The sequence below is a fragment of the Scylla paramamosain genome, unplaced genomic scaffold (genome assembly GCF_035594125.1).
Source record: "Scylla paramamosain isolate STU-SP2022 unplaced genomic scaffold, ASM3559412v1 Contig32, whole genome shotgun sequence".
NCBI classification, from domain to species: domain Eukaryota; kingdom Metazoa; phylum Arthropoda; class Malacostraca; order Decapoda; family Portunidae; genus Scylla; species Scylla paramamosain.
The window spans coordinates 243,601-255,000 of NW_026973697.1; the positions used below are offsets into that span (position 1 = coordinate 243,601).

The 11,400-nt window shown below is 41.7% G+C and overlaps 1 pseudogene; it reads right to left on the reverse strand.

Annotated features, from left to right (window-relative positions):
- The window catches only part of LOC135097815 (Y+L amino acid transporter 2-like), a 68,195-nt pseudogene that overhangs the window by 14,048 nt on the left and 42,747 nt on the right, over positions 1–11,400 (reverse strand).

An 11,400-nucleotide genomic window follows, 5' to 3' on the forward strand; every position in this document is an offset into this window, starting at 1 on the left:
GGAAGTGAAGAGAATAGTGGTGGGAGAAAGTAGAAAGTCTTGTGCAGCGAGGCTGCGGGAAGAGGAGAGGCATGCAGTTAACAAGATCATAAGGGCAGTCAGCGTGTTAGTAGAGGCAGAAGGCAAGAAGAGATGTAACATTGCGGCGAAGAGAGGCTGAGTAAGAGTCAGTTAGAGGAGAAGGCTGATAGGACGAAACACTTCTGATTCCAGCCTGTTCAGGAGTGTTGAATCCTCCTCCCCCCCTCCCCCCTCATATGAGAAGCGTACTCCATACATGACGATGGGTAGAGTCACCACACTCTCGCTAACTTCCATATCTTTCTCCTCCTCTCCCTCGTCCTTAAACCCTTGCTTCGTATCCTTTCTTGGTTCCTCCCTTCTGCACCGCTCCGCCTTGCCCTCTTTCATTCTTTCTTCCTGCACTTTCTTTGTCAGATTACACTTTACGAACACTTCACTTGTATTCCTTCACTTTATCTGAAGTCCTTTCACTTTCCTGCACTTAAAACTCTTTCATTTGACCTGCTGGTGATGAGAAGGTATGGCTCCGTTCACCCGATCCTGCTGCTGCTGCTGCTGCTGCTGCCTGTGTGTGTGTGTGTGTGTATGTGTGTAATCTGATAGTTACTTATTTTGTATTTATTAACTTATGGTGTTATGTTGGTTTGTGGTTCTATAATTTTGGATGTCTTTATAAATGTTTGTAATCATGTTTTGCTGTTAAATTATAAGCTATGGTACATGGACGTGTGTGTGTGTGTGTGTGTGTGTTGCAGGGATGCCAGGTACACACAACCGTCCAGAGGTGTCAGAGAGTCGTCACAAGTGAAACACAAGCACATATCCCGGATCGGAAACAAGCGTGCCCCCTCCGCCATCCGAGGCTGGGCGGCGACTGGCGGCAGGACTGACTGTGTGTGTGATCTGAGCGCCGCGGCTGTCTCACTCTTCTGATCGGAGCACCAACACAGCTTCGGATCACGCCTCGTTGTGTTTGATGCCTGTATTCTGAAACGCTTCACTCTCTCAATACGACAATGTTCAAAGGCCACAGACTTGATCAGCCGAGTTCTCTAGAGTCTTTCTCTTGTTCATAACAAGAGAATCTTGTTTATCTGCCACCAGAAATATAAAAACACCCTTGAAGACCCTTGCAACTTCAACTACAGTCTTCTGAAAGTAGTGGAGGCGTGGCACAGAAGTGTTTCAAAATAGTCCTTGGTTCTGTGAGGTTCTCCTTTTGTTGTGAAAATCCGTTTTCTGTGAACTTGAAAGAAGTGTAACCATGTTTCGTATAAAAAGCAAATACGTAATTGTGGGATGCATTACGCCACGAGACTCTGCGATATGCAATAATTTATACCACATATTGCATTATTATTATTAGTAGTAGTACTAATACTATTTTTCTCTTTCCCTCCTCCTCCTCCTTTCATGGACACTCACTAACCTTGTTTTGCTGACGCCAAGGTACACCCACACACTCATCCAGGACTTCCTTCCCTTTAGGAGTAACAATATCGAGCAGCCTAAAACAGCCAACAATGTTCGTAAGCCGTAAACAACCTGAACAAAATAATTGTCTTAATCGGCAGATCATTTGAACATAAATGAAAGAAATGATCCTCACTCTGTACAACCCCTTGGTCCGTCACCTCCAAAGCACTACCCGACCAAGCGGCCTTTCGAGAAAGGGAGAGAAGGACGCCAGGACGGGCACCAGTGGCGGAACGCCGCGACAGTGAGGCGGATCCTCTAGAGTCTAGACCACTGCTTCCCAACCTTTTATAAGCTCATGGACCTTCAAGGGAGCTTTTGAGATATTCATGTATCCTAACACATAGGATAATGAATTACAAAAAAAAAATAAATAAATAAATAAAAAATACATAGTTTCAAGACTGAAAAATATAAATTAAAGTAGCACGTCTCTGTTTTAATAATAAAAAATAATCACCCCATCCTACATAACTGTTTTATAAGTACTAGATGTACTATAAAGCAAAATGCTACAACTCAAAACCTGTGAGGCGCGAGTTGCGTCCAAGTGTAATATACAATACGCTAATTTGTAATATTTTAATTTAAGTTTAAATTAATTTCTTACATGACACAATTTGCTTCATGTATATGTATTAGAGTACTACTGTGCACTCTAATACATACTGGCCATGTCATGTACATGCTACATGACACACAATTTTGTTTCTAAAACATCTTTGCCCACTGTGCACTCTTACATGCACTAGCCATGTCATGTACCCAATTATTTCCAAGTATCCTTCGAAAAACATCATGCGCCCTAGGGTGCACCATGTACCCAGTTTGACTATCACTCTAGACTACCACCTAAATATAGGTCAGGGTTGGCGGGAACGAGGGAGGGGCGGGGAGGCATCCCCAGCGGGGATACCGAGGCAGCGGGAGGAAGGCCACTGCCAGGCCAAGTCAGCTGTACTAGTTTTAGGGAATGGACACAAACCTTACCAGATGTGGTCGAAGGGCAGATGGTCCATCTGGAGGCGGCAGAGAGGAGCAGTTCATGGCCTCACCGGCTCTGGTGGCAGTAGCAGCCGGCTGATCACCATTACAGTCTGGCGCCCATCAGCTGGCTGTCCGGCACATGTGCACCACCCACGGCCTTAACGACAGAGTACACCTCTGGTCACAGGAGAAGAACAACGAGACGTCCTTGCACGTCAACGACTCAGGCGAGAAAGACAAGCATTGATGTCACTCCTCACGACCAAGTACACTGCGCAGTGCGCACACGAGACAGCTATCGTGGTGTCCGTCCGGAATCCGGCTTCGTTCCAACTTTGGATTCGGATTATTCATGTTTGGACTGCATTGGTTTTAATATATATACACCATGATGGGTATTTTATCATCTGAGGTAAAGCAACATTATAATGAACATGTGCACAACCTCCTAGCTTCGCTCATTTCACCAGTTCACTACGGTTTTCAATCCTCGCCTGCTGTTCTTGAATATTACCAACCACCGCTTGTTTTATGTTTGGCCATCCTTTGACATCGCTAGACAAATATTTTAACTCATACGACAGAAACAGCAGAAATAATGATTCACGATACCCGCCATGTTCACGAGGAACCACCTCAACCAAGGAATGTAGACGATATGTAGAATTCTTGACCTCCACCAAACCATGGATCCCTGGTGGGTCACACTGCACCATGCTACACAGAATGCCTTGGATCACAACTTTAGATGGATCCCCCATGAATAGAGGCATCTTAGTAGGGGGTCTGCACTCCAGCAAGGGAGGGAGACAAATCCCACAGCTCCTCTCCTCTCGGCCCGGGAGTCGAATCCTCATCCTCTCAGCCGTGAGCCAATGGAACGTGCTGCGTGACAGGTCTCAACTTACTCATCTCAAGGAAGCTCAAGTCTGTAGCTTCCTTGTATTTAAACCATAATCATGATCTCTAAACTCTACAGAGAGAATAGCTGGGACGGCTAGTCCAGAAAGATTCGCATGACACACACACACACACACACACTTGATGACAATCAAACAAGCTAGCTGTAAAAAAGGCACATTTATTTTATGCTTAAAAACATGGTAACAATGAAGTGACATGTTGATGCCTGGCGGACACATTGCCTCATTTGCTCCTAGAAGAATATGCTTTACACATCATCATTACTCACTGTTGGGCCAAAACTACTCTCTCTCTCTCTCTCTCTCTCACCAATAAGCAAAATATATCTGATTTGCCACCGGACATGAATACAACTACATATCTATAATTACACACACACACACATTAATTTAAGCCCAGCACGGTCTTGATGATAATGAAAAGGATAATAAAATAAAAAGATTAATAATGAGTGATCATAATGTATGCATGAATTTTCTTGTCTTTCAGCACCATAAATGCCCAGAAAAAAATAAGATAAATTATGAAATACACACACACAGCCCTCATTTGTCCCATGCAGAGATGAAAAGATGTACATTTATTTCCTTTTCTTCATCGTGTCACTCATGAGCAGGAGGTAAATTCCCTACAAGGCAGAGGTGCAGGCAGTGGCTGACCACCAGAGGGGAAGACAGGAGCATTGTGAAGGAGGCAAGCCTAGCTGATAACAAAGGCTTGTGCCAAAGCTAATCAATTTATAATTGTCGTGAGGCTTCTTGGCTGCTCCAGTGACTATGAGTGTCACACCAGCTGTCACCTCACCCCAGGACTGCCTCAACACAGCACAGCCTGGAGTTAGGCCATGTTCATTTATCCTGTTGGTCTAGTCTGGTCAGAGGTCATGTAATTTGCCACACTCACTCCCAGTGTTTAGCATTTCCCTCAATCTGAAGTCCTGTCACCTCCTTAGCATCTGTCACCTGTTATATTTGTGAGGAGAGTCTGTGGATTATTGGACTTGATACTAAGGGAAAATGTTGAAGACAATGGGAAAAAGTGTGGGACAATAAAACATTTTTGACTGTGATAACACCACCATCCACAGGTCTCACAGACACCTGCTGAGCAAGGCATAAGGGGAATAGCACTAGGATTCCCATCAAAACATTCAAGGTACACAACTCTTTACCCATTGAGCTATGAGTACAATGATAGCTGTAGCCCAAGAGGAGTTTGGTCAACCTTCAGTGTTCAGTCACTAAACTTCCCTAACAGGACTGCCTCATTGTCTCAGCAACTGTGGTACTCCCAACATCTGGATCTGCCAACAAATAAGCTCATGTGGTGCCAGTTAACATCCATCCAGCACATACTCATCCAGAATGGCCCACACAGCTGCCAGACAGTCACACGCTTGAGGCTTCCCATCACCACTGTGAGGTCCAGACAGGCAGTAAGCAAAGACCAGGACTAACAACCCTCTTGGTGAAAACCTAAAAATCAAAATACCAAAAACAGTTATGTAATACTCTCACTTACTTTCTGTTATCTCTATGTACAATTGGAATACTATTTAATTTATCTGAAAATTGCACCTTCAAGTATTTCTTGGGTTCAGAACCAATTTCAAATTATCAGCTAAAGTGGTGCAAAATCAGCCTATGACCAAAATACAATAACTAATAAATAATGTATAAAACCTTCAATATTCCCCTTCTGAAAAGTATCACAGATTACAAAGAGCATATCCAGGCTGACAAATCTGCTGCTGTGTTGCTTTTGCCACATGTGTGTGTGCATGTTGTCATCACTGACAACAGTTCACACCATCCAGCTGCCCTCCCAAGGTCCATCAGTACACACACACACACACACACACACAAGCCACTTGAGCAAAAATACAAACAGATCACCAAGGATCCAGCAGCAGCAGCAGTAACAGCAGTTCAGAGGGGATTAAAGTAGGGAACATTTCAGATATCCATTGTCTACCAGCAGTGTGATTTGCCATGATGCACAGAACCATAACCAAGTGGATAAAATATGTGAAGGCTGTATGATATGATGACACACACACACACACACACACACACACACACACACACACACACACACACAAGTGCATTTCTTGGCAGCTGTGGTAGGGCAGCAGCAGCAGCAGCAGCAGCAGTAGCAGCAGCAGTGATGGTAGTAATGGTAGAGGAGGTGCAGTCAGTCACTCCTCACTCAGTTTTCACAGATACGAAGAGCAACTGTGTCCAAACAGTGAGTTGGTCTGTTGGAAGGACACAGGACAATGTCAGTTTTGGATGTGTGGACACCAGGTCAGGTGATGCTGTGTGAGGGAATGGATAGTTTAATTCTCTGTACTTTTTGTGAGAATGTCTGCTTAGTATAGAGATAGATGCACATAAATTTATACAGCTTGAGGCTAAGATGTAAAAAAGTACTGAGAATGTTATTACATTATTATATGAATGAAAGTATGGATGTATATTCCTTGCTCCAGCTGTTGGTGAGTGAATAGATGGCACTGAAATAGTTTAATGTAAGAAGGTGGTAAACCATACTGTTCATCATTTATTTTCTTGCCAAGGAAAATATGGCAAACAGTGAATATTACTCACATTATCAAGAAATATTCAAGAAAGATGGAAAAGAAAGCCCTAGTCTTTCAGTGCCCCTCCACAAGTAAGGGCTCATTCATAACACTCAGTATTGTCTTGCTACTATTTTGTGGCACACTGGCCTAACATCCCATCAACAAAAGGACAACCATAAACAGACCACTCACCAAGTGCTGTTCTGACAATTTTTGGCTTGTTCTGCCAGTACACAAAGAGGAAGTAGGCAGGCACCCCAGAGCCAGTGATGAGCAGGCCCTTGCCCACCTCATATGGCCGCACATACAGCAGCAGAAACACCAGGAAGCCACACACCAGCAGGAAGGCGATGGGAACGATGATGTTCACCTGCACAGAGAGGGAGGCGTTGTAGTCTTGTGGCATCTGTGTCCTGTTCTAATTATCAGCATGCCATTTGTCTATATATTTAGTATAATTTCTGTGACAACTATGTCCTCTTTCAGCTACACACACACAGCCTTCTCAGAGTGAAGTGGTTTGTCTGTTGTTCAACAGATCATCATGATAATTATACATTTCAACTATAAATAAGCTCTGAGGAGGTAGTATGTATTGATGTGGTGGTTGTGTGGCAGCAGTGGTGCCTAACTCATGTTGGCGATGCATTTACTGATACATTTTCTTTATTTCTCACTAATTCATCTAGGGTGACACAGCTTGCCTAGTTCAGCTTTCAGTGAACAGACTTAATGAAACAGGTTTTCCTGTAAAGGCAGCCATGAGACCAAGTTGTTGGGGATTGACTCCCTGGGCCAGCACTCTCACACAGCAGGCCATGATACCTGAAACTGGTAATCCACCAGTGTGGGGTTTTCACCTCTCCTTTCAGATCAATTGCTGTTGTTCCCAAGTAACATCCTATTCTCTTTCTCCTGCTAGCCCTATTTTTCTCCTGCTTCTCCTCTTTCAGTATTTTTTTCTTATCCTGTTATTCCATCTTCTTCCATTGCTCCATTTTCTAAGGCTGAATCATCATCATAATCCCATTCCCATATTGAGTTGTGAGAAACACACACACACACACAAATAAATAAATAAACAAATAACAATAAATTAATAAAAAAAATATATATAAATAAATAAAAATAAAACCACAGGCAGATCATAATCACAGCCACCACTGCTGTCTGGTGCTCACCTTGATGGGCCGCTCCATGTCAGGGTATTTCCAGCACATGTACAACAGAATGGCGATACTGCACAGGATGAATTAACTCTCTACAAAGCTGGCGTAGTCAATGAGGCGGTAGATGTCCATGGTGGAGAGGTAGACCAGTGACAACAGGCCCTGGAAGAGGAAGGAGAGGAGGTGGAGGTGAGTCTTTGTGAATGTTCCAAGCTGTGGTTAAAATGGAATGCTTTGTCAACCTCTCATTCGGTAAGACAAACTGTTAATGACTGAGTGAAGGAGAGCATGAAGGGGCATTACAGGCAGTTGTGCCAGATCTCATCATGTGGGGCTGTGGCACCAGGTACTTTGAACTAGTCCCACATGCTTTTGTTCTGATACAGAAGGTGATTACAAGAAAATAATAGACAAACTGCATTTAGACAAATATTCACTTTTAGACGCACCAAGCTAACTAAACATTCCAACCTAAATCTATTTTCTTCATTTGTGAGGATGTGTTCTGTCTGACTGAATAATATATAAAAACTGTGTGTTTGTGTGTGTGTGTGTGTGTGTGTGTGTGTGTGTGTGTGTGTGTGTGTGTGTGTGTGTGTGTGTAAATCTATTAATAACTCTAGGAAAACTCATCAATCACTTTTCATACAAATACATCAACTTGGAAACTAGAGACTGATGAAGTTAAGAACTAAAAAATGTTTGTGTAGGTAAGCAATAATGTACACATAAGTACATTCACTTCCATACTTCTTTCCATGTCAAAATATTAGCTCACACTGCACATCCTGAGGGGACACCATAAGGACCATGATGCATGCTCACACACACACACACACACAGTAGTAGTGGTAGTAGTATTTTACTGACAAAAAAAACATTGAAAATAACACAAAAAATTATGTTGTTTTTGTCCAACTTCAAAAGAACACAACTGCAACATGTAGAGGACTAATTGAACCAAAGCTACTATTCACAAAAATTATGAAAGGTGTCACACATACTGTTTTAAAATACATAAAAGCCACAGCAATGAATCTGTTAATGACAATAATAAAAACCTATAAACACACACACGCACACATAGCATTGCACAATGTCTTACCAGGAAGATGAGAGAAGACATTGGAGTGTTGCATTTGCAGTTGATGAGAGCAAGGTTGTCTGGGAAGTGGCCTTGTCTTGCACCCACAAAGCACAACCTGTCAACATCATTAAGCTGGTGAGTGGGGCATTACTACCAGTCATAACTTGTGCTCTAAATCTGACAGAGAGTAGAGGGAGTGTATGAAAGGAATGGATTGTGGAGCTCATGGAAATCTTGCAATCAAGTATATCTAAATTCTTGAATAAAGTGGATTCTCTGTTAAAATAAATAAGATAACTTTAGAATTGAACTCCATCATCATTAGTGGTTATAAATGAAGCAGGAAATCTCTTAATATAGTAGTGGTATTTTCACCAAACACTACAGCTATTCATATATGACAGAAAACCTGAACGCAGGAGTATAACACCAGATGTGAGACTAGGTATGAGAGAGAGAGAGAGAGAGAGAGAGAGAGAGAGAGAGAGAGAGAGAGAGAGAGAGAGAGAGAGAGAGAGAGAGAGAGAGAGAGAGAGAGAGAGAGAGAGAGAGAGAGAGAGAGAGAGAGAGAGAATTTTCTTATGTTTCTTATAATTGATGGATGACAATGAAAGATAGAAATAGATGTGTCAGTATGTTCCCTGCATGGACTGCCACATGTAGGCCTGATGGCTTCTTTTACAAGTTCTCTTAGTTTTCTTAATTGTGTTTTGAATTAAGAAAGCCTAAATTCCTCAGTCAAAAAGAGCTAGACAATCCTGAAGTGAAGTAGTATGCATTTGTGGTTATGATGAGTCAAGTGTATGAGAGGAAGAGCAGTTAAATTTTCTCCAGACCCTGATGTTGATGCCTTGCCTTGCCTATCTACCCTGAAGGATAAAACAAGCCTGGTATAGAGATAAATAGCCCGAGGTGTAGTGGGATTTAGCTAGTTTTCCCTATCTAAGAGCAGGTGGTCAGGAAGAGTGATGAATCAGCTGGGAAAATTATATATATATTACATCAACAAAATAGGTGGTGAACAGATGAAAATAGATCTGAAAGGCTAGCAGGAGCAACACCCACCTGGAGGAAGTCATGATGTGCACTGAGAGACCACCAAAGGCTGAGAGGGCCACCAGCAAGGGCATCACCCAGCTGCCGCTGCCCATTAGACGGTCAGCAAAGGTCTGTCATCAAGGCAACAACAACAACTAAGGTTATGTTCTGTAACACTGACCATTAGCTTGGATAGCGTGGGATAAAATTATCAAAAAACAATGGGGAGAAAATTTAGAAAGGTAAGTAATTTTCATATTATATAATGCTTGAAGTCTGCAGCTGCTAGATAAGCCAAACTTAATATTAATGATAATTCCTGATTATTGTCTTTTCCTCTAACATAAATACACTGTGGTATGCTAATAGGAGAACCAAAATATCTAAGCTATTGCATATAATTGTAAAGTTTAAAGAATGGACTCAAAACACTAGAAAAGTCAGAGCAATGTCTGCTATAATTACATTCTCTATAAAAGTAATTACTGAATGATCTGACTAACTTATCTATCACTTGTGCCACAACAGTCACATGGTGCCATCAACAACACAATGCAAATTACTCATGGAAGCTGTCAATGGTGTACTCACAACAGCAATGGCATCAGAGGCCAGCATGTCAAGGGGAGAGCACAGCCAGGCAGGCAACACTGGCCATCACGTAGACCAGCGTCACCAGTGGCAGGGAGATGTAGATGGCCCGGGGCAGGTTACTGTGGGCAGGGTGTGATGTTAACAGGGTGGCAGGGGGCAGGGTGGTGACTGGTGGTGATATCTGATCATTGAGCTCCTTGTATTTCTCAAAATTAATTATGTACTAACAGGACACAACCTTCACAATGTTGCTCATATTCTAGTGAAGCTGTTCTTAATTATTTCTTGTGAAGATGTAATATATAGAAAACCTATAATGTGAACAAGATATTACTATTTCCTTCACATAAATTTATACAAAAATAGTTATACAGAATCCAAGGAAGGAACAAAATACTTTATGAGGAAAACACTGTAACCAATGAAACAATATTTGTCACTCCAACAAAGAAATCAAAATAATACAAAAACAGAAAGATAATTTGCATTCATGATACCTTTAAGTGGCATGTTAATTTGGTACAAAGACATATAGATCATTTGCAAAATATACAAGTCCAAAATGGAAAGAGATGATTCACATATCACGATTTATAGATAACAGATAAAAAGCAAAGGTATATGCTTAAAAAGATAGACCATTCTGTCACAACTCTACAAAGAAGTATGCTCTCCATTACAAAACAGCAAGAAATTAATCTATCATAAATGAGCGAGGTAAACCTGACTAGAGCTTGAACCCAAATCTGACAACCCAAAAGGACAAGTTTTTACTGCTTGGACCATAAGGGAAGCACCTCACAGTCAGTCCTGCTTTGCCTTGTGTTTGTGTCTTGTCACAGTAAAGCTTGAGCCAAGGCCTACAAACCAGCTGGTGTGAGTGGCAGTGTGGTGCCAAGTGAGGGAGAGACGGTACTCACACAAATGGGTTCTTCAGCTCCTCCGTCATGAAGTTGAGGTAGTTCCATCCAGCATAGGAAAATATGCCTGAGTAGAAGGAGACAGCTATCTCGCCTGGCTCAGTGCTGGTGCCCTGGAAGGAGTTGTGGAAGTTTCCAGTGTTGCCTGAAAAGTGGAGGTGAAGATTATTATGATGTAGATTTTTTTTTTTTTTTTGTGTACTTCAGAAAGACTATTAAGAATTTTTAATGTGTTCTGGAACTTGGATTTTTCACATCTTGACTGTAAAGAATCAACAAAAGCACAATAAAGCAAAGTTCTATGCATAAAAATGGCTTACTAACAAGACTTAAACAAGGGTTAAAATAGAAAGCCATAGGAAACATGAACACATATAACTGAAGGCACTAAAGAATGATTAGATTGGTGTGCTACTACAATTAACAAGATTTCACAACAGGATCAATCAAACTTGCTATGTGAGGTCTCAGACACACATGATTTTGTTCTATCCCTACAAAAAATAAAGTAAACATCAGTCTTTTAAATATACTTAATAGCTATGGGATACAAGACTCCCCAAAATTAATATAATGTAGACTGACACCTGACTGACT